The sequence below is a fragment of the Hibiscus syriacus genome, unplaced genomic scaffold (assembly GCF_006381635.1).
Source record: "Hibiscus syriacus cultivar Baekdansim isolate YM2019G1 unplaced genomic scaffold, ASM638163v2 tig00117017_pilon, whole genome shotgun sequence".
Lineage (NCBI taxonomy): Eukaryota > Viridiplantae > Streptophyta > Magnoliopsida > Malvales > Malvaceae > Hibiscus > Hibiscus syriacus.
Genome location: NW_024063526.1, coordinates 6,246,006 through 6,267,288, shown reverse-complemented (window position 1 = coordinate 6,267,288; position 21,283 = coordinate 6,246,006).

Here is a 21,283-nt window from a genome sequence, read left to right as displayed (position 1 = left end):
ATTATCTAAATTGAAAATATGTACCGTTTGGGGAAAAAATTCAGACATTCAAAGGTATTATCTAACTAACGGTCATATGTGAAGTTTATCAAATAAGCATCTATTTGTGACGATGGACTATATGGACATCTCACATTATTTGAAAACATATAATTTATCTGATCTATTATCTTTTTGTTTGATATATACGAATTAAGATACAGTCTAAGCAAATAATATCAATATGGAAATTATGGTACCATCTGAGGAATTCGTCTCTAGGAAACTAGCTATGAGAGTAATCCATTGCAATAATATTCAATATAAACAATAAAATGATAATTTTGATAAAGACCTTTGTTAGAATCAAACCATAGTAAACATGGAAATAATCAAGATCAAATCATGTCGAATCATCAATAATAAAATACTATATGCAAAAGCGTATCTGAATTAATTGATAGGTTGAAATCATTGAGTATTTCTTTGGTTGTGATCTTCTAAGAATATAATTTTTTTAGTATAAACTCTCTAATGGGATAAGAGAAAATACGAGATGATATATTTTTGGGACCATAACCCCATTATATAATTGATTTAAGAATAAGTTATTGTTTGTATTTATAACTATGCTCGTCGTTAAATTATAAATACAACTTCAATAATATATACTCTTTTATTCTTATGATATTTATACATGCATTGTATTTTATCTTTATTTTTAATTTTCTGACTGCCGGAGGTCTTACACGGAAGCTGCTCTCAACCTGACGTTGGGGGCAGCCTACTACCCTACCTCCCCCTTACCCCATTGTATATTGGGAATAGGGTTTTGTTGTTGTTGTTGTTGTATATTTCTAATACCTTATGACTTATTATCATGATTGATCACTTAATTTTGTCATATTTTATGAGAACAATATAAATTAAAAATATATACTCATAATTATGAATTTTAATCTAATGGGATAAGAGAAAATACGAGATGATATATTTTTGGGACCATAACCCCATTATATAATTGATTTAAGAATAAGTTATTGTATGTATTTATAACTTTATCTGTCGTTAAATTATAAATACAACTTCAATAATATATACTCTTTTATTCTCATGATATTTATACATGCATTGTATTTTATCTTTATTTTTAATTTTCTGATTGCCGAAGGTCTTACACGGAAGTTGCTCTCAACCTGGCGTTGGGGGCAGCCTACTACCCTACCTCCCCTTTACCCCATTGCATATTGGGAATAGGGTTTTGTTGTTGTTGTTGTATATTTCTAATTCCTTATGACTTATTAGCATGGTTGATCACTTAATTTTGTCATATTTTATGAGAACAATATAAATTAAAAATATATACTCATAATTATGAATTTTAATCAACAATCTCTCACTTGGGAATCATATGTTTCTTGACAAATGTATAACCTAATGAGCTCTAAATTTGTTATCAAACAATAGGTATTCTATTACACTTTTCCATCAACTATATTCATATAGGATCAAAGTGGAATTTTTCATATCAATCATGATTGACCCATCAATTGTCACGTATATAAACAAGCCAAATGACATAGATCAATCATTGGACATAAAATGAAAATTACATTCAATGTGAACCATACATGTTTATTTACAACTAGTCCTCTTTAAACCTTAATGAGATCAAATTTTACTAAAATCAAAGTTTGAATAAACAAAAATAAACTTTATTTCTACTGAAATTAACCTTAAATTAAAGTAACTAAAATTGTGTCTATAACAATCGATCATTTAAATTAAAAACTTCTACTAAAACTGAATATCCTTAAACGATATTACACCCACAAGAGTAGTGGGCTCATGAAAGACATTGAGTGAGTTCCATGGTAAGCACACAATTATGTGTTTGTGCCAATATACTTTATAAATACATAACCACTTTGAATTTTCTTTAACAACCAGAAACATAATGTCTATGTGATTAGGCATTAAGGTGTTTATAATATATATGAAATAAAGGACTGCAACTCTGTTGTCATATAATAACTCAAGTGGTATTCTCTATAAATCCATATTAATAGTTCATGTGACAAATTTTTGCATCCATATTACATTAAGTCGGAGTCCGTAAACTGGATGATTGCTTACATATTAGACCTTCAATATGCGATCTTGTAATATTTTTGCTTAAATGTATTGTATGAATTAATTTGGTTGTTATCCAACAATCCATACCCAAATTGCTTAAATATCTATTTAATATCCTAAAATTGTATGCTATGCCTAAATGCATACGAACCTGAGTATAGAGTAAAATTTATTTATTTATGAAGTATAATGAACCTTTTTGCATTTCCTTGGTTTCAAAATCATAATTTGGACACTGATTTAAACTAAACTTGTTCCCTTTGGCAATAAGGGTATAAGTTGGTTTACTCCCACTAAATTCACTACAACAAATTTGTCAATTTATGACAAAATTTCTATATGACGTTACGTATATCGTCACAAAACATACTATAATGTGACATTTTTTTCTCATATTTATTTGATTAATGGTATATTTTTATGACAATTTTAAAAATGGTCATTGATTTTTGTCACTATATGTTTGGCGCCAAAATCTTCCCACCAAATTCTTTTGTGGGAAACCTTTTAATGACATTTAGATAAAATAATGACGTTGTAAAATCATCTCCAATGAAAAACATGTATTAGTGACAATTTATTATAATGACGATTGAATTTGAATTAGTGGCATTACATATTTGTCACTAATAAGTTTTATTCGTGGCAATTTAATTTGTCATATTTTATAAGACACTAAAAGTGACATTTTATTATTGTCACAAAAAATAATTTTAGCACGACGAAATCAATTATTTGTCACTTGTTTTTATCTCTACTTTTATATGACGATTTTAAAATACGTCATGAAATTATGTCAATTAATGTTAAAAAATAAGATAATCTAACAACCTTATTAAATAATGCAATTTATAGAGTTTTTTTGTGTTTTTGTATTTTATTGACATTATTCTATATTAGATTTTCTCACATTCAAAGTTTTTTTAGATTAAAACATAAAATAATAAATCATTAAAAAGAAATGAGCTGATGCTTTTTTATATATTATTATACTTCTATGATTTTCATCATGTTACATCAAAGTGTTTAGGAAAAAATAGATATTTATACTTGATCATAGAAATACCCATAAAGTTTTAGTATATTTAGATACATATAACATCAATAATTTTAAAATATGAAATATTACTCTTTTATATAAAAAAACTAATATTATAAAACAAGTGTCATAAAAAATTAAATTATAAAACTCTTATATTATAAAACTTAATGCCTCCTATGAAAACCTAGCTCCCCTTTTATAAGGATTGCCCTATTCTAGATAAGGAAGTTTCTCAAAAGTGAATCCCACCAAAATAGGGATTTTTGAATACCCTTAACCTTCTATAAAGATAAGAATGATTCAATAGGGATTTTTGAATACCCTTAACCTTCTATAAAGATAAGAATGATTCAATAGAGTCTTTAATCCGTCATTAAACTCCTTTTCCCTTGTAAATTCGTAATCCTAATTTAGGGTTGTACAGTCTGGTAAGACGTGCCCACGCTTTAACTCTAAATTACTTCTGCGATAGTCAGGATGAATAAGTCGTGCCCACGCCTTTACTGCAGACTTCTTCTACGATAGCTTAGGATGAAGAAGCCGTGCTCACGCCTTATGCGAAAACCTCCTCTGGTTTTGCAACTTCTTGAATTTCGATTTTTCCTCATTAATTTGGGATTTGGTGAAGATCATGTTAGTCATTAGATTTTAAACTTGTTTAATCCAAATATTCAACCTAATCCAAAAAATACGAAATATAATCAAAATCCATAATTTAAACAATTTTAGTTATTCAAGTATGAGGAAAATATCATAGAATATATGGTTAATATGCATCTTATCATTAAGTCTTCTCATAGAATATAATATTCTCAATAAATCTAAAACTCGTGATATAAGAAAATATAAAAATAAAATTGAACAAATTTGGTTAACAACAAGAAAACACTATATATGTTTAATGCGATGAAAATTGATTTATCTCATCAAGTTTGGCTAACAGTAAGAATAGGGATGATTTAACTGGCAGTTGCATCGCAATGGAGAGGACAAAATGGTAAGTTTGGAGGGAAGTAATTGACCATTGTACCCTTTCTCCCTAATAATAAAACCACTACAACTGCACTAATCGCCCAAATCATTGAAGCTGTGTCTTTTCTTGCCCTCAAAATCCAGCCGCATTATCAAACTTTTATGAACTCCAAAATAGAAAGCCAAAATGACAGTTACAGTGTCAGATCCAAAATTGGATCCTCCACCATTAAAGGCGAGGCACCTCCCGACCGCAAGATCGCGTTAATCACCGACATCACCGGTCAAGACAGTTCGTACTTAACTGAGTTCCTTCTCATTAAAAGCTTCGATCCATGGCTTGATCCATCGCTCTTTTAACTTCAATACGTAGCGTATAAACCACATCTACATCGACCCCCATAACGCCCACAAGGCTCGGATGAAGCTCCATTATGACGACCTCTCCGACGCTTCCTCATTTCGTCGTTGGAATGACACGATCCGTCCCGATGAGGTATACAATTTGGCTGCCCAATCCCACGTCGCTGTCTCTTTTGAGATCCCTGGTTACACGTCATCGTTCAATCGCATATCGCCGACACGGATCAGAGCCATATCAAGTATTACTAAGCCGGATCTTCGGAAATGTTCGGATCTACTCCTCCACCAGAATCTGAAGATTCCCGTATCCCGATCCAATCTGGAGTATCACATTAGGGCCACCGGAGCAACCCACTGTAAAAATAGCGGAAAATTTAAAACTTTTATTAAAACATATAACTTATAAAATGATTTATCAGTATGCAGAAATAAAATAGATTTTCAGACTCGTATATAAATCAAAATACAATTACATGCCCCCTAATCACATATACCATACTCTGTAAGCAACGCCGAAAAAACTCCATTACTAAATCAATAGTTTGGTTGGTACAATTCTTTTAACCTGCAATGTTGAGTAATAGAGTGAGCTTCGGAAAGCTCAGTAATACAGAACTACCAGATGATGATGAAGAACCTGCAGATACAAATAAACGTATATTTTCTTATCAGTTCAGACATCTACATATCTTTATGTTGAGCAGAGATCATACGGATATTTCAGGTAGTAACATATAGCAAACGTTTAGTTCAGGGAAATATTTCGGATGTCTAGGTTCAGGAGATCAGAATAGGTTATCTAGTGTGTTCTCGTAAAACCAGTAAAAAGATATAGATCTTTTAAAACATATATCTATACACATCCATCCTTTCACAATCTGTTTGTGTAGGTTCCCCAGAACCATACACCCAACCCACACAACCTGTAAGGCTCTGAGCACAAAGCCGAGGAACCTGCAGAAATACTTCCTTCGAAAATACACCCCAATTAAAACATTTTTCCGTCAGTAAGAAGAGATATCAGAAATGAAAACAGAATTCAGAACATATATCATAACAGAATCCATATCAGAAATCAGAACATAATTAAGGTCATGTATCATAACATAATTCAAGTCGGAAATCAAATAAAATATTTATATGATTAGGGAACACACCAGAGTTTACAGATATTATTCAGAGGTACACGATAATCTTAACAGGCAGAGACACACGGATTTTCAATATAGCGATATAATGTCAGAATTTAGAATCACTATTGGAAGAGTTCAATAAATAACGGAATCATCAGTTATTCAGAATATGATTTATCAGGATCACCTTATTCGGAAGCTCTACGAAATCTGAAGGGTATTCATAATCTTTACAATCTATAACGATTAATCTGATTATCGAACAACTCCATATAAATAGCTTTCAGAACCAATACTTATCAACTTATCAATTCATTAACCTTCCAGGGTATTCACGCTTTAATACCAAATATTCTTATCCACAGATCATCTTCTGAGTCATCACTGAACAGATTTTAAGGAGACAAACAAGTATTCTAATGATCTTTATTTCATTTCAATGTTTCAACTATACTAGGAAATGCTTGCGTACTTGATTTGTGGTTCATAATCCATAAAGATGATACATCACATAAGTTAATCCGAGATTCCAAACTTATTCCAATCTCTTACTTAAACCTCATTCCTTGAGGTTACTTAGTTCATTTAGCAGTCAATTCCTTTACAGTTACTTCGGAGTTTTCCATAGTAATTCAGACGTTTCTGAATTTCAGATACATATTGTACTTTCGTTTAATTCAATTTGGTAGTCGTAGTTGATTTGTCTAATGAATATCCACTTCTTAATATTGAATGCGATCTAGAGTTTAGTTGAGCTGAATACTTCCAAAATTATTATCAAGCCACACTTGAGAAGACAAACACGTATTCAAGTAATATCTATGTCGTCTAGGTACTGACATATCATTACGATTGATCAACTCACTTAAGTTGTATTCCATAACTTCTAAAGGTAGTCCAACACCTATGCTTATTTGGATTCCTTAATTAATTCAAGACATTTACTTAGTATAGGCCATAAGGGTATTTTGGTCATTTTGGTGTTCATTTTTATTCCATTCATTTCAGAGCTCGAGGATATCCACTCATTCCCGAGCTTGGTGATATTCTTAGTCATTTGTATTCTAAGGGTATTCTGGTTATTTTACAGATCCATTGTAGTCCAATAATTCATTTCGTCTGATCTTATTATTAAATTTAAACTTATCATTTATATCAGTCCCATCGAACTATTCTAACAAATCCAATGTATTTCAATCATTTCCATCCATTTGATCTTATTATTTAATTCAAACGTATCATCTTTTCCAAACCTTTTGAACAATTCTGACAAAAGAGTACCCTCGATAATTAATTCTTAACTCGAAGATTTTCAGGTCAATTGTCTTCTCAAAAGTTACCAACAGGTTATCAGGAATTTTCTATACAAAGACAGGATCTTAACAATTAAATATGTACTTTATCGAGGTAAGTACGAACCCTCAATGTACTTTCTCATTCAGGGTTAACTTGGACTATTTTTACCTTTTAAGGGCATTTTCGTAATTTCTTAACCAGATAATTTCGATAGTAATTATTAATGAAAATAATTATAATATAGAGATCCTATGATTAATTACTTTTCTGAACATTCTATGGACTTGAAATGATTCCTCAACAAACTTCTTGTATATTGCATATACCCTCTTGGGGTTAAAAACCTGTTATCCAAATTTTCTAAGCAAAACTAGCATTTCTTATGCACATCTGTATTTTTATCAGATCAATAAGTGTTTTCAGAGTTATTAATCAATTTCCAGAGACAATTCTTGTCATTTTACAACATAGGGGTATTTTCATAATTTTACCTAATCGAAGTATTCTCATAATTTATCATCCAAGTACCTTTAATGAAATAAATTATAATCTACATACTCATGGTTGATTCCTTTATCACTTAATTCCAGAACTTGAAATTTAATTCCAATTGTCCTCCAATTCTTATAATAGTCATTTGAGCCATATTCAGTTACCTACTTTCTACCACATTCATATCGAGTGTAGAACTTCATTAATTACACATATGAGACCAAACATTTCCATTCATGCATTCACCAATACCAACATTTTCTATAAAGCATAAAGATGTAGTAATGTATTACCTCGATTTCCGTGCAATACTGATCGATCATTAAATTCCATTCAAACGCCTTTGATCTTGAGATCATCTTCCAATAAATTTTCAGATACATATCAACAGAAATTACATAAAAAACTAGAGCTGAATTTCGAAAAAACGGATCGAATTGGGTATAAATCAGTCAAAAATAGCTTATCGGGTTCGAGTTTGACGAAACAGACCCCAAAAACAGATTCGAGACATTAAAAACATAAAATATGACTTTTCAAAAATGTTAACTTTTTTGTCAAAGTCAAAGTTAACGGGTTTGACTGGCAATTTCGAGGCCAAAGTCAAAGGTCGAAAAACGTCAGGATAAGTATACCCAGTCAAGTCAAAGGTCGTTCAATGCCCGGTCAACGCCGGTCAAAGTTCTGGTCAACAGTGGTCAACGCCAGTCAACGATCAACGCAAGTCAATGGTCAACATACGTCCATTTTACACAAATATCACCCTAACATAAATTAATTATAAAATTAGCCAGATTCTACAAATATTTACAAAACTAACACACGCATTTTACACAAATATCACCCTAACAAAAATTAATTACAAAACTAACACCCCCTACGCGTAGTGGCGGTGCGTGAATAGTGATACGGTGTCGAAAAATTCCTGAAAAAATTCCTAATAATTATTTTAAGGCATTGGTGAAGATGATGGTTGATAAAGATATTGAGTTGGCTAAAAGGAAGAAAGTGTTGGTTGGTGCAGGTTACATGGATGCCCAACAACATCCTTCATTTCCAAATTTCCTACTTTCATTCATACACTTGAGTTTATTTGATTTTGCCTTGATATGCTAAACGCTGCTGCAAAATTTGCCTTGATATGCATCTTATCATTAAGTTTGATTTGCTAAACGCAGCTGTAAAAATTTTCATTATTTATAAAATTTGTTAAACGATGCTGGATCAACTGCATATTAGTTAGATGGGTTGTCTTTGGCACATCTGATTTGCAAAGATTAATTGGCTTTATCTTGCTCTGGATCAGTGATGTGTTGTGTTTTCAAAACTGAGTAATTAGTGCCCAGGCCATGAGAACAATAAACAAATGCTCAAGAATTCCCAAATCTTGATTGCATAACTTAATAAATCGAATTATATATATTACTTATAATATTTTTTATATGTTTTAGGATGGCACCAGGCAAAATATCTCGTAAAATGATTCGAACACAAGAAAATGAAACTCAAGAAGTCTCCAGATACAACAATTGAAAATTCAGGTAAACATTATTTCCAATATTTATATAAATGAATAGCAAATGAGGATTGAGTAGTACCAATTATATAGTTAAAAAATATAAAAAAATAAGAATATGTATATATACATATTATTTTCTTTGTAGCAAAGTCTTTGACTTTAACGTTGAATAATTTATTTTTTTTATTATTCCAAAGTTAATATTTTTATTCTATAGATTCAGTCAATTTATCATATAAAAAGGTACGAGGACCAAGTCGAGGTAAGGGACTAGAAAATCTCATGAAAGGTAAGAATAAGTTGATAGTAGAGATACCAGAGGGAAAGAGTCGACCTATTGATGCAGTTCAGTTAGCCAAATTATCTTCTGAAATTGGAATCATTTCTCGACAATTCATATCGATACCAACAAAATGGAAGAATATAAAGGATAATCATAAACTTCATGCCCTAGAGAGACTCAAAGTGAGTTTATTTAGTTTAATATTTCTTATTTTTTAATATTTATGTACTTAATTTATCTAATTATATATTTTTTAATGTTTTAGTCAAAGTTTGAGATGAAATTAGATGATGATTATCTGAAGAGCTCTATAATGTCAATTATGTCAAAGTTATCAAGGAACCATCGACATAAGGTTCATTTGCACTATAAGAAATTCCCAAATGATGTTGTGGCACGCCAAAACAAGCCGACACAATATAACTTGACACAAGAAAATTGGGAACAACTTTGAGATTTGTTTAGTGATCCTGAAAATCAGGTACGATTATTGTATTTTGATTTATGTGAATCATAAATTTTTACACTTTTTTTATTTCTATAATAAATTATAAATTATGTTTATACATGTTTATAATTGAAGAGGAAGTGTGAAACTAATGCAAGAGTTAGAAGAAATGTCAAGTTAACTCCTAATCAAGGATCTCGTGCTTTTGTCAGTATCCGATATGAGATGGTAAGTTGGACACTTTTGATATTTATTATAAAGTTTATTTTTATTTTAAAGTCTAATTTTTATTTTTGAAATCATATAGCGCAAGGATGATGAAGAACCAAATATGATGGATTTCTTCAAGGCAACTCATTATTCAAGTGCCATTACTTCAATTTTCAGGTAAACAATATAGTTAATCAAATAAAAAGTATTATATAATATTAATTGTAGTAACTAATGTTGATTATTTTAATTTGTAGCTTCAAATGATACCCCAAACTCAACATCAATAGAATCACAACTAACTCAAGGTTTGGATTGAGATTGCTACAACGAAATATTCCACAAGTAATATTATTATTTTTTTTGTAAACATTTAAACATTTTTATAGAAATGAATTTTTTATGTTTTTAGTGAAATATTTGTTTAAATCTTATTATTTTGCAATAAGTGAGCTATTTTTTTATTTAAATTTGTATAAATATTTTTATTTTAATATATATTGTCATTAAAAATGTGACAATTTTTAGTTTTCCCACTATATTGGTGACATTATATATGATGATGTTATGCATAATCATCATTCATAATATTATTAGGTAATGATATATTATGTCACTAAAAATGTAACAATATCTTTTTCGTCGCATATAAGTTGATTTTAATGCATTATTTGCGAGAATATAAACTATCAATAACGAAATCTTATTTAATTTAGTAATGTAACCAACTGTCATAGAATATAAATTATAAAGTGACGTTATGCATAAACGTCATTCGTAATAATATTAGGTAACATTTATATTATGTCACTAAAAATTTGACAATATCTCTTTCGTCGCATGTAGGTTGATTTTAATGTATTATCTGTGACGATATAAATCATCAATAATGAAATTTTACATAATTTAGTGACATAATTAGTTGTCATTGAATATTAATTATGTAGTGACGTTATATATAAATGTCATCCATGCTACTATTAGGTGACGATATACTATGTTACTAAAAATGTGACAATTTTCTTTTCGTCACGCATACAATGAAATTATTGTGTTATTGGTGACGATATGATTTATTAATGACGAAAATGTACATCATTTGATGAAAAAAGTAATTGTCACTCAATGCAAATTAAAATGTGACGTTATCCATTAGCGTCACTATATATTTAACAATACATGACGATAACACATACATCGACACTTTTGACATTTAGTGACACACCAAGGGTGATGATCGTCATGACATTGACTTTTACGTCACAAAATACATCTAGTGACATAAATTGAAGTTTTAGTGACAATAACCTAGATGTCAATAATAAGAAAATTTGTTGTAGTGAAACTTACGATATACTCAATCTTCAACCAAATTTATCTAAAAAATGAGATAATCACTTAATAAAATTTGGTATGCCATTGAAGAAAGTCATACTTAAGCTCGTAAATGGATTTCCCTAATTTTCATATAATTAATTTTGTATCAATATACACAATTTTCTAATTTCACTGTATAAATCATCTCATCAATTTTACTATTGTGAAAAACAATTTAGAAATTCAACTTATGTAAATCAAGATCGACTATGATCAACAAGTATCATGATTATCCTGAAGGAGTTTTTCAAGAAACCAAAGAGAAAGTCTCTACAAAATTAATACCTTTTAAGTATATTCTTTACATATAAAACATGTCTTATACATGCCAACATTACCATTTGTATCCATATTGGTTCTAAATATCTATTTGTAACCAATCAACTTTGCACCTTCAAGTAATGAGGCAATTACTCAAACATTATTATCTTGTATAGGACTTATACTATTCTTACATGGCATTCATCCACTTTTGAGAGTTAGAACTTTTATGACATGACGAAAGTTGATTAGATCATCTTCCATCATTCCACTCTCATCCTTATTTGTTGTAGAAACATAATAATATAAAATAATATTTTCCTTATCTCGTAGATCTTCTTAATGACACTTGTTCTTTAAGGTTGTTGAGTTTGTTTTTTTCAAAATAATTTATAATCTTAAATTAGCAGTTGTCATCATTACCTTGTTGATGTTCTAGATTCACTTCTTGATTACCTGTAACAACCTAATCCATTATAACAAAAAACTTAGAGGATCAAGGTGTCACACGGAATCACCAAAGCGGCTAACTTTTTTCTTCTTCAAAACATTCATCTCATTAACCATTGAAAATAATAGTTTAAAATTTAACACATTCAGTTTATGAAAAGCGGGGAGCTTCTAAAATTACCTCCCAAATAAAAGTATTAAGCATATCAAAATAAAGTTATGACTCGCATACATTGAAGGTCAATAAAAGTACGTGCCCACTAAAAAATCCAAGATTCTCTAATTGATAGATCCACACTGGAATCACGAACTGGTTATAAAGTCCTTAATCTATCTCTTAAGAATCTACTAATGGAAACACATTGTGAAGGCGAAACTCACAAGATCAGTGCCACACAAATAACTCTATTATGCTATATTCATTCATCATGTGAGTATGCAAACATGTATATAGTCATGAACACACAAGAACATTCATGAACAGATAAGAGTATGCATCATGGTGTAGTCGTAGGGTAACTTAGAATCACGGGACTTAAACCCCTCTATCATACCCATGGTACCCTAGATAAGACATGTATCACTTAGCATCAAAATGTTCAAAAGGCCCTCATTACCTACTATGTATGACACCTCTGGGATCACTTAGCATTGGAGCCTAAATCCTATTAGTCTAGTCATTGGGAGTACTTGGGACACCTCCATGGTCACTTAGTATCAGAGCTTATGTTTAATTAACAATTGAGTGCCTTAGCACTAACTTAGACATATCTATATTTTTTAACAAATAAAATGTTTATCGTGTACACACACAAGTAACTCGGGTGTTCTCAACGATTCCCAAGTGTCTAACAAACACATAAGTTTTATGGTTTATTACTTCATAACTTTATTTTACTTATCACACATTTATTTGATATTCTCATTTGTAAGCTTATTAGAGAAGTTTTGATAGTCCTAGACCATTTCCCAAGCCCTAAGTTATAGTATTGATTCTCCTACATGGAGTATCCGTACTTCTCTATTAGGGTATTGATACCATCCTAGGTATCGATACCTTTTGGATTCGATGTCTGAGAAAACTAATTCAGTATCGATACCCTTACTTAGAGTATCGATACTTATCCAATGCGATGTATATATATTTCCCAAGTATTGATACCAAAATTGGATACTAGAATGTGAAACTTAGAGATGGAACCGATACCTTATCCCTCAGTATCGATATCCAAAGAAAAGTATTGATACTTTATGAAAAGAGCATCAATATTACTCAACTCAAAGTCTCCTATTTTGATTATCATACGTATAATATAATTATTGTTCAACCAATACTGATAAAATTGTAAATAACATGCAATTCTACCCATATTGTAAGTTATATTGTCCCTAAGTTATGCATTTCATCATGCTTGTCCCCACATTTATTGCTATCACATTGTATTTAGAGTTAAATATCATTGCATTACATGTTTTGCATTACATGTTTTGCATCTTATTTTCACTTTTAACTCACTTTTTCATTAGTTGTACTTCAAATGGTTGAAAGACTTAAGACAAATGTCTCTACCTTAGCTTTGATAAAGTACAAACATGTCTCCGTCTTGGCCAAATAGCAGGATTTTTTCATAATGAACTTGGAGTAACATGTGGGCACAACCATCAAATAAAGAGAGACCATTCTAGAATCTAGGTAGTTATGTTAAGTTGTCCTATATTTCAGAAACATGATGAGTTGTCCCTTATTCTATAAGCTTTACGGAAGTCACACAAGAGGTGTAAGGATGTGATGTGGCTGTAATTACTAGATGAGTTGATTGCATCCCGAATCGTGAGCGCAATGGATAACTGTCTAAGTTTCTAAAGGAATCTAATGGATGATGAGTTGTATATTTTGGAAGTCTAAAACCACACAAAAAGAATGAGGGGAAAACTGGCAGAGGCATTATAAAAGGGACTTTTCATCTTCTTCATGGGGGACTTTTTCTCCCCCATTTTTTCTTCAAGCTTTCTTCTCAAAGGCCATGGAACATTAATGCCTACTAGAGCGCCTCAAGTGATCGAGAGAAGTAGTGTGGATTGCGAGAGCACCTGCACCGAGCATTGAGGTACAAGGATATATTTTTATCATTTTGTTGTATTTTGTAGGTGTTCTTATGTTGATATAAAGAAAAGAGGGTGATGTGATATATAAGCATGTTGATATCATATGGTAAGGTGATTGTGTATGTTTGAGTCATATAAGATTATACAAGTGTAATTATTGGGTGCATAGTATAGGGTTAAGTGTTTTCGAATTGTTAAAGGAATGTGAGTATTTGATTGCATACCTTTGGGAAAGCCAGTGTTGTTAATCGTTGCTTTAGTTACGATCAATGGAAGAGTTGCAGGATTTGTTGTTTGGTTGAGTGTTCAGTTAAAAGTGTATGGTTTGCTGAATCCAGGTTGGTTGAATTTGTTGCTTTGTGTTTAGGTGTTGGAGTGGTGATTTTGTTCCCATGTTTGTGGTGCTTAGAGCTTCTACGATATATTATGAGTGTTGGTAATTTTGAATTAAGGATGTAAGGTTGAAGTGAGGTACTCATGGTTTGTTACTAAGGGTTATTGTGGAGTTCATGAGATTTATCAGAGTGGCACAATGGAAGCATTGTAGTATGGGCTAAGTTATGCTTTTTGAGATTTTTTGTTTTTATGATGTTTCATTTTTTGATTGTTTCATATTATAAATTATGTTATGTAGATGTTTGGTTAATGATTTGGAGAGGCTTTGTGGGCAAGTTTGAACTCGTATGGATTGTATCTCATTGATGGTAGTTAGTTCGAGATTTGTAATATAAGTGAAGATAGGTCTTAGTTCGTATTAATAATTTATGGTTTTTGGCCGAATGTTAGGAAGTTATGTTTGAGGTTTATGTGGTCAGTTTTGTATTGTGTTTTTTAGATCGAACGTTACTGATGGCATGTTGTTGTTTTGATTTGGGTTTGCAAGGTTGAAGAAAGTGAAGTCATTTTTCAAGCTATTTAAATTTATAGTTCGGTATGTGTAATTGTGTGATGAATTATAGTATATTAGGATTGTGTTTCGAATTGGTTGTTTTGCTTTCTATAGGGTTTTTGTTGTGAAATGAAGTTTGGGATGTGATTCTTTAGTGGTGGATTAGACAAGAGGTTATTTGGTTCATATGTGGTTGTTGTGTACATTGGTTTTGTTGTTTGTCATTTATGTTGATCTTTTGTGTTTGAGTGTATCTATGATATTGTCAAGAATCGATGCTAGAAGAAAATTGTTTTGATATTTTGTATGATTACTTCTGTGAATGTGATAAAGGATCGTGTCTATATTTCTTTTGTTAGAGAGTTGTTATGGTTTACCTCACTAAGGGAATTCTCTAGATTATGAAAGGTTCTTTGATGTGTTATGGTGGTGTATTCACAATTCCAGGTAAGTTGTTAGTGACTCTAATCTAAGGTGGTAGTTGTAATATTTGCGTCTATTCTCTAAGTTAATTTCGAGGACGAAATTATATTTAGGGGGATAGAGTTGTAACATCCCAAAACTCGAGTTAGTAGTTCGGGTCGATAATCAAGTAATTTCTGATAATATATTATTTTTTGATTTCTAAAATTATAAATATTATTAGGAAGTATTTAAATTATTTTTGGAATATTAAATATGATATTTAATAAATATAAAAATAGATTTTATGAATTGACAATATTGAATAAATTGGAATATTGTTTTTCTGACTAAATTGTAAAAGGATCAAATATCAAAATCTATGAAGCTAGTTTTACAAAGGCTTGTGTTTTAGGATTTTACCTCCAATTTTAACCGTAAGTCTCATTTCCCTTTTGCCACTTTCCTAGCTAAATTCCTTCTCCTAAATTCCTTCTAATTTTCATTGTTTATTTTATTAATCGTTATTTTTATTCTCTCATCTAAACACTGTTGAAATTCTCTCTAAAATTCTTCCAAAAGCTCTTCCATGTCTTAAAATATTATTTCTCATTTCTATTCATTTGTTTTTAATTTTTACTCATTCCAATTTGATTTTTCCCTTCAATCAAGGTTTCTTCATTTTCTTCATTCTTGCAATTTTTCTCTCTTGTTTCTTGGTATTGCCATTTTTTTATCTTCTTCATCTCATTTTTCCAGCAAGGTAATTCCCTTTTCCTTGGTTCATTTTTGTGCTTCACCGTTTAATGATCCAATGTGTTGATGATCTTGATTAATCAATTATTTTAAAGAGGAGTTTATGAAATAAAAATGATTTTTGGGGGTATTTATTGTGCTAATTTTCTTGATCAATTTTCAAGGTTTTCTTGTGATGATTAAGGTATTCATGATGATATTATTAAATTATTAAATTATTTTTCAATCACAATTGATTTCGATATGGACTTCTTTAAAATAATATTGATTTCGACATTTTTTGGAAAATCAAGAATTTTTATTGATTGCTGCCATTTTTAGGTTTCTAGTTGTGTTTAGTTGTTAACATTAGTTATTCTTGATCAACTCTTTTTGGGAAGAGTAGTGTTGATCGAATAGGAGGCTTAGAGAATTATTTTTTAAAATTTTTGGTAATTTCAATATTTTCACTCTATTTTGGAAACAATAAAGTATGCTTTGTTTTGGATGGGATTTCGATGTGTCATTTTGTTTTATAAGTTGCGTAATGTGTGTATGATTGAGGGAAATGGTGGATCAAGTTTTTTATATTTGTTTGGTTAGCATTTGGTGTTGAATTATGTGGTTGCACTATCGAGGTGAATGGATGTCCATTCGCTTATGATGAACATGTTCAGTGTTTAATGAAGCTCTAGCTATGTGTGAGCTTTGAATTTTAGGCTCTAAAGTTGGTATACTTGTTGTTGATAATTGATTGTGTGAATTCATGATGTATATATTAATGTATGTGATCAAAGTGAGCATGTATCTTATGACATGATTTATATAGCATTGGAAGTGAATGATAATTTTGAGGATATGTATATAAGTATGGGAAATGTGAGTTAAGATACATTGAAAGAATATGATTGAGATAAATATGTGAATTAAGGTATGTTAATTGATTGTTGTGTTGCATTGGAAGCAAGTGATTTTTGCGAGTATTAAAGCATGTTGAATATGAGTTATGATGTAATGAAAGTATGTGATCATCATTAATGCATATATGACATGACTTGATGGTTATGAATTGTGGTGCTTTGGAAGAATGTGGTTCATGGAGTGTGAATTGGAAATTTGTAATTAATATAGAATCTGATATGTGTTGAACTATATTTTGATATAACAATTTATGGCAAGATGTTTTTGGACTTGAATTGAATTTATTCAATGTTTTCAAAGTTTTCAAAAATAATTAAAAGTCTATTTAATTTGGAATTGAGCACAATTTTTTTATGAATAGTACTATACTGTATGAATAGTGTCGATATTGTATGAATAGTACCAATACTGTGTGAACAATAGTATCGATACCATGAACAGTAGTATCGATATCATGAATAGTACTGATGCTAAAAAATTCCAGAATGCAAAAATGGTACCGATACCCCTTGTTCTGGGCAATTTTATTTTGCAGAAAATGAATCCCCAACTACTAAAAATGGCCACAAACTCATTCCAACCTATAAAAAGAAGTTAAGGACACTTGAAGAAGGCAGTGAACACCTATCCAACCAATCAAACACAAGAGAAGAGTTTTACAATCTTATTTTTATATTCTCTTGTAAATATTTTGACTTTGTGAGCTTACATTCTTGTAAACACCTTACCTTTGAGAGGTTTTCTTTGTTTACATTTCTTTTTCTTTGTGTAAAGGGGATTGATTTTAGTTTAGCCATTGAAAAACTAGGGAGTTGTAAAGGTTACTCTTGATCCTTGAAAAAGAAAGAACAAATTAGTGAATTTGTTAGAAAATCCTTGGTGAGGAGCTAAGGTAGTGGATGTAGACTTGGTTGAGAAGTCGAACCACTATAAATCATTGTGCAAATTTTTCTATATTTCTAATCTCCTTACTCCCTAAACACAAAAACCAATTTAACTCCTCTTTGTAAACTCTTTCGGTTGTCGATTCGAGCTTCCACAAATCCCAACAATTGGCATCTGAGCTTGACTCGTTAGAAGGTTTAACAATCTTGAGACGGTCCTAGAAGAAGCTCTGTTAATTCCCAACACAACTGAGAATATGGCTTCCACTTCCGGCTCGTTCTACATGAAAGACTTCATACCGATAAACAAGCCTCCGCATTTTAATGGAGCAAACTAAAATCAATGGAAGAAAGTAATGAAGTTATTTATCCAATCCAATGATCTCGATGTAGGGGAAATGGCCCAGAACGAATACTCTTCTCCTACGAAGAAGGCGAAGAAGTGGAGTGACCAAGAAAGAAAGAAAGCTCAACAAAATACCAAGACCATGCACATGGTGTTTTGTGCATTTGGTCCTGATATCTATGAAGGAGTTTCTTCTTGTTCAAATGCCAAAGAGCTTTGGAATAAGCTCGAGGAAATCCATGGACACAAGAAAGAAGAATAAACAAATGTGGTGTCCTTAATGGCTCGTGAGGAGCTCGAGGTATCTTCTAATTGAAATAAATTAAATTCTTATTCTTTTAATGAGTTACAAGATACATATGATGAATTATTTTCGGAGTTTGAGACCATGAACTCCAAATATAAGAAATTGAAAATTGAAAATGATTTTCTTCTGAAAGCTAAAATAGATTTTGAAAATCAAAATGAAATTTTGAAAAAGGATTTAGAGCTTTCAAAAATGAAAATTGAAAGTTTTGAAAAAGAAAATTTTGATTTAAAAGTTAAGATTGAATGCTTAACAAAAGAAAAGGAAATCATTTTAAATAATTCATCTAGTTCCATAATGACAAAATGCTCACATTGTCATTATCATGGTCACAAGGAACAAACTTGTCCTATGAAGAAATGAAAACGTTTTAAAATTAGACAAGTATGGATTCCTAAGGGAACAAGGGACATTGAAACTAACGTCCAAGGATCCAAAGCAATTTGCATACCAAAATCCAAATAAATGTCTCTTGTAGGTGTGTGGGAGCAATGGTGATGAAAGTGAAGATATTCAAATGCTCTAGCCACACTTGAAAAAGGAATGGATAACCTCTAAGCTTAATGCTTTTGTTTTGGTTATTTGGTTGCTCGTTTAAGTTTATACATGCATGAGTTTTGGTTTTAAATAATTATGCATTGTTTTAATCTCATGTATGTTGAAAAATGCTTTATGATTAACATTTTAAAGTTTTAATGTTTTTTCATAATTTTTAGTTCATCAAAATGAATTTTGGTCAAAATTGATTTTCAATGCAAATGATATCTCTCTAACAATTGATATCAATTTTCAAATGTTTTGATTTTAAACTCTTTAATTTTGACCTAAATTTAAATGTTTATGCATGTGTTTTAAATGAAAAAGATATCTCTCTAAGAATCGATATCAAATTCTTCAAATGCATTACATTTTTGAAAGCTTTATGCAAATGTACTTAATTTCAATAATTGGTATTACATAAAGTATTTTAGACTTGTATATATTAAATTTCATGTGCTACTAACATGTTTGTTAATTTTTTATGAAATTCAATTTTGATTAAGTGTCAAGATTTTAAGGCTATTTGTTTTTTTGAATGAACTTATTGAGGGGGAGCTTTGATTTTCAAATACTTTTAATGACAAATTTTACTACTTACTCTCCAAAGTTATTTTTGAACTTTAAAGATGAATTATTTTTTATATAACAAAAAGGGGGAGAAGTATGGTTTTTAAAATTCAATTTCTTAATGAAAAAGGGGAGCTGAACATTTTCATATATTTTCCAGCAATTGATATATTTTTCATTAAATATTTTATTAATGCAGAGTTTTGCCAAAAACATTTCAAATATTTTGTTATATCATAAAGAGGGAGATTGTTGAACTATGTTTTGATATAACAGTTTATGGAAAAATGTTTTTGGACTTGAATTGAATTTATTCAAAGTTTCCAAAAATAATTCAAAGTCCATTTAATTTGGAATTGAGCACAAAAATATTTTTATGAATAGTACTGATATTGTGTGAACACTAGTATCGATACCATGAACAGTAGTATCGATATCATGAACAATACCGATGCTAAAAAATTCCAGAATGCAAAAATGGTACCGATACTGCTACAGTAGTATCGATATCATGAATAGTATAATCGATACTATCAAGCCCAACGGTCATAAAATTCAAATATTACAAAGATAGTACCGATACTCATTGAAGGATTGCCGATACTCCTTGTTCTGAGCAGTTTTATTTTGTAGAAAATGAATCCCCAACGGCTCTAAAACATCACCAACGGCTATAAACGACCACAAACTCATTTCAACCTATAAAAACAAGTTGAGGACACTTGAAGAAGGCAGATAACACCTATCCAAGCAATCAAACACAAGAGAAGAGTTTTACAATCTTGTTTTTCTATTCTCTTGTAAATATTTTGTTATTGTGAGCTTAAATTCTTGTAAACACCCTACATTTGAGAGGTTTTCTTTGTTTACATTTCTTTTCCTTTGTGTAAAGGGGATTGGTTATAGTTTAGCCATTGTAAAACTAGGGACTTGTAAAAGTTACTCTTGATCCTTGAAAATGAAAGAACAAATTAGTGAATTTGTTAGAAAATCCTTGGTGAGGAGCTAAGGTAATGGAGGTAGACTTGATTGAGAAGTCGAACCACTATAAATCATTGTGCAAATTTTTTTATCTTTCTAATCTCCTTACTCCCTAAACACAAAAACCAATTCAACCTCTCTTTGCAAACTCTTTCAGTTGTCGATTCAAGCTTTCCCAAATCCGAACAATATGAAATGTGAACTTTGACACGTGTATTTAATATGTGTTACAAGTTATGTGTAGTAGTTTTGAAAGTGTATATATATGAATGTGTTAAAGATCAGCGGAACAACTTCAATATCCATGGATGAGTGAGCAACTTGTTGTCTATATAAGGCTGATCATGACAACTATTTATTATAATTACTTTAAAGTGTAATTTGAAAGTGTATGTGTATAATTTATGTACCATTTGATAACCACTCTCGTTAACTTGGATTAAATGGCTATTTGTTCTTAATGAGACCTTTGGATATGAAAGGCATGCTTAGGAAAGTGTACTCTATGGTTTTCTATATGTATGTGAATATGAGTTACACAGGGAAAGTTTGGTACATTGAGCAATGCTCCGAGAAGATCGAGTGGTAAGGTTGGTTCATTGAGCTTAGCTTCGAAAGTTATTGTTTTAGACCTAAGTGAGTCC